Source organism: Phlebotomus papatasi, chromosome 2, assembly GCF_024763615.1.
Source record: "Phlebotomus papatasi isolate M1 chromosome 2, Ppap_2.1, whole genome shotgun sequence".
Taxonomy (NCBI): Eukaryota; Metazoa; Arthropoda; class Insecta; order Diptera; family Psychodidae; genus Phlebotomus; species Phlebotomus papatasi.
This window is the reverse complement of record NC_077223.1, coordinates 70,585,776-70,590,514: the sequence shown is the minus strand read 5'-3', so window position 1 is coordinate 70,590,514 and position 4,739 is coordinate 70,585,776.

Below are 4,739 nucleotides of genomic sequence, written 5' to 3'. Positions count from 1 at the left end.
TACTATGTTTTAAAAATCAAGAAAAAAGGCTTGCACTTGGGATAAGGTGCGGGTGACTTTGCACTTTTTAATAAATATTAAAAAATCAACCGTTTCTGATAATAAACGACAATGAAGATCTTCAGTTCTAAGGGTAAGATGCACGAGATCTACAAGATGACGTGGTCGCCATCTTGATTTGACGTTTCTGTCCGCCATTTTGAATAACTGTCAAACCCTAAAACTAGTCCGATTGGATTGAAATTTTAGTATGTTGTAGCTGATATCAAGACCTTTTCAAAACGTATCTATGTTCCAGTTCACGTCAAGTATTTATCTAGATACAGAGGCTCAAAGTTTAAAATTTTGTAATAGTCATCTTCTGGCGGTCTTTATTTTTTAATTTTCAATATTTGAAACCTAAACGAAATGCCCCAATAACCATTAAAAATGGTTGAGACATTTATTTTATATATTTATTTACTCTAACATAATTAAAGAAAAATAAAAGAAAAGTGTATTTAATTAATTTTTTATTTTTCATCTTTGCGAAAACAGTTTTTAAGATTCTCAAATAATGCGCTGTTATAAACAAAAATATTACTTTTCTTTTTGTTTGTTTGTTAGATATCATCGCCTAACGATAGCGCTGTCTTTTTGTGATGGTTTTGATAAAAGAAGCTCCATGTAGTTCTGTATTCATGAAAATGTTAAAATTTTGAACTTGGAGCCCCTATATCCAGACAATCACTTGACCTAGGTCGGATTTTATATATGTTCTGAAAAGGCCTTGACATCAGCTAGAACATACTAAAAAATCAGCTCAATCGGATGAGAGTTTTGTTTTGACAGTTATTCAAAATGGCGGACAGAAACGTCAAATCAAGATGGCGACCATACCATCTTGTAGATCTCGGTCATTTTATCTTAAGTTCTCACAAAATTGGATAATTTTTAGCCAAATTCTTCTATAATAAAGCTTTAGAAAGACCATTATATGCAATTTTATAACATAAATCATGCGTTCTTAGGAAGATAAAAGGGGAAAAAATATATTTTACTAAAAATAATCAACAAAATCGAAGTGGATTATTCTAGCCAGATAAATTTAGATTGGATTTGGGCAATTTACTACTCTGAAATCGATTTCGAAATTGCACCTTCAGATTACTTTTTCACGGAGGCGTTTTTTGACAAAATACCTATACTAGCATTTCATTGACTATTACTGAAACTACAAGAATCCTTTTGGGGATCATTGTACCTTACTTGGTACATAACATATCCCTATATACTTTGACATGCTGTACTGGATCGGCGAAGACCATCAATAAGTGCTAGAATTTATGGAAGTCTTATGGACAGCAGAGTGCAAAGTCACCCCCCGAGTGCAAAGTCACCCGCAACGACGGTAATTCTTCCTCGAATCCCTTGAAACTTTGTAAGTTTAAGAAGGTTCATGAAGGCTATCTATAATAAAAATTTCAAGTCTCAGTCTCTTTTATTTTAGAAAACAGTGAATATTGAAATTTCCGTTTTGACAAATTTTGCCCCAGCCTCCCCTACACAAGTACAATATTATATAAAATCTCAGTAAATATTTTGTAATATTTTAGCGTATATTCATAAGGTCCATTAAGTTTTAAAACTCTGAAGAAATTCATAAATTAGTTTAGAATACTGTAAAATTTACCCTCAGTGCTTTCAATTCAGAAAAAAATTATTTAGTTTCTAAACCAACAATGATATCAATAAATCTTCGTAAACATTTTTAAAGAACTTGATTGTCCATCTGAATACTGAATAGGTCTTGCATATCCGTTCTTCTACTAGGACTTGGCATAGTTCACAATTGCTGTGCCATTAAGCGCAATGGTTCAACCAGCAATGAACTATATTCTTGAATGAATCAGAAGTATTTCGGGCCTTCTGTATCCTCAACGCTGAAAATATCAGACCATCCTTGTATATCCGTGAATCTGCGAATCTTCTACTGTATCCTTAAAACTGCAGCTAAAAGTCCTTTGAGTACTCTTGAATATTTTTTTCATAACAATCTTATTCACAAAATAATACCAACAATCTACATTTTCATCCAGATTATTCTGACCTTAATAATTTGATATTCTCTATGATGTTTAAAAAATTCAGAAAGTATAACAATTAATTCAATGGTTTCAACAAATTCTGTTTTTCTATCCCAAATGATTTAGTGATGAAATCAACTCAACATTTTTTCACTCTTCAAGAGATTTGCATAAAAAATATTGATTCTCTGGGAATTCTCTTTAAGTTTAATTTTGTATTTCATCGAGCATCTATTGAATTTTATTATTATTACACAAAAAAAATATCTTTTATTATTATTGCTGTCATTCAAAATCCGCGGACATATCTTATGTAACACCCTAGAAGATTGTCCTCAAGACTGCGAAGAGTGCTATAAAACCGGATTAGAGGAGATATATGAGAAATTTTATGCGGTATTCTTTTGGTGAATCTTGAAGAATTGCTCGATAACCCATTGGTTAAAAAATAGTTGTAATTAAATTTCATAAAAGATTCGGCAAGGTCAATGCCATGGAAGAAATGCTTGGCCATTAACAGTGAGAGAGAGGAAGAAAATAAATTGCACGATGACTTTTTCCTCGGTAGAGACTCAAAAAAAATTGTCAATCGCGATGGAAATGGTGATGAAACCCCTTGACATTATTCGTTCACCTTGTTCCTACGTCTGTAAGCACATCTTCGATGGAATTGGAATTTTTGGAGGCATCTGAACTAGTTTTCATTAGCCTGATGTAACATCTTAAATATCAACAAATGACCAAATATCACTTAATCTCGCATGAAGCTAAAAAAAAATATCTTCTAAATTCGGGAGATTGTAAATCAATTTCATGCTTTTGCAGAAGAGGATGCTCTTTTCAGTGGAAGAATTTTTATGATATCATTCCAGCAAACTGTGACATTATAGGAAAACCAGTTAATATTTTTATTCCTTTGCTTATATACCTATATATCTTCTGGAAGAAAAAAAATATTTTTTTTTATGTTCAGTCTCTCTTTAAAAAGTGTTAATTGAGATGGAGGAAATTGTTTATGCATTGCTTACGAATTGAAGACACAACAAGAGGTCATTGAATTTGTTGACACCGTAACAGTTGTATGAAACAATTCGTAGTTCTATATTTAAATACTATATTGATCTTTCAGCAAAAAAAAACACTAAGCGCCTTCACCGTGAGATTAGTGATCTAAAATTTTTTACATATGCCAATATATCTGTATTCTATACATATTTCAGCTAAGCCATTGAGCTCGTCAGACTTGTCCACTATCTTACGTTTCAGACACGAGCTTTTGTGAAAAAATTAATAAATTACGCGTATTTTTTGTCTCATGCTTAATTCTCAACTCTTGTATGCAATAATTCATAAGAATAGATTTTTTTTCTGGCGACAAGTTCAATGATCTTTTTGTGATGCAGAGTGAACAATAAATCTCTATCACATTTCGCAGAATTTGCAATATATATTTTTCATCAAATATATTTCCAATATTTCACATTATAATTCACACATTTTATCATATGTTTGCGTCCACTCCCAAATATTTACTGAATGCTCTTTTGAGAGATGCGATTGTGTCCTTGTTGTTTGTGCTCCAATTTGGAATTTATTGGAGCTTTTCTCCCCCATTTGTAAATTATTGGAAAATTATGCAGCAATGTGTGTCAATCCGGGAGTGATCTTTTTTTTCTATTCATCAATGTGTTTAAAACCTTGAAGATGTGGATTTCGAAAGCATTTTCCAAATACACGAGAAAATTTTTCTGAATGCTTTTTTGGTGTTTGCAAATATTTGAGGAAACATCAGATCGCTGAACGACAGAAATAATTCACTGCTTTGACTGCTGTTAGTCAAATTAGCTGAATTTATTTAATTTTTCTGCCAAAAATTGTAATTATTGATGCTGTGGAAATTTTTCTGTTGTTCCGGCAACATCTAACTAAGATAAACCAGAAAAAAAAACTTTTAGAGCTGCTTGGCTAAAAATATGTGATCATCGTCATGATCTTTTAATGTGTCAACAATAAAAATTTAGATCTATTGCTATGAATCATTTTTTATTTTCCAATTAGTCGAGATCTTTTTTATTGATCAACTATTTTGTGGTGATCCCTCCCAAAAATTACCCTTGTAGATCACAATCGACAGTGATCTTTTATGTTGAGCTATCGTCAAAAAATAGACTTAAGCGGATATCGGTAATGTGTCTCAATATTACATAATGTTCACTAGAGAGACAATGTCACTCAAAGATCTACTAAAGTAAACTAGTTTCATTTGTCAATGTGTTATGTTTGAAGTGTTTGGAAAAGTCGATCTCTTAACTCATCAAGATCATCATCAATATATGCCTCCTTTCATTTTCAACTCACGATCTCATTCTACGAAGGAAACTAGTTCAGATTTTCCAACTAGATCGTGAAGCACATGAAGCTCTGTAGTGGTGATCACTTCATGATCAATATATGTTACATGTGTCATCTCCCCGCAGAAAAAAGTGAACTACTGTCCGCCAACACACTGAGGATGAATCGCTTGACTATTGAGCGGGAAAAGAGCCAAAGTACCCAACACAAACTCACATTCAGATCACTATAGACATTGATCCCCAAGAGTGTTGATCTCTTTCGCACCATCTGTGAACCATCGTATGGTATAAATATGGCAAATCTTGATATGAATACTTC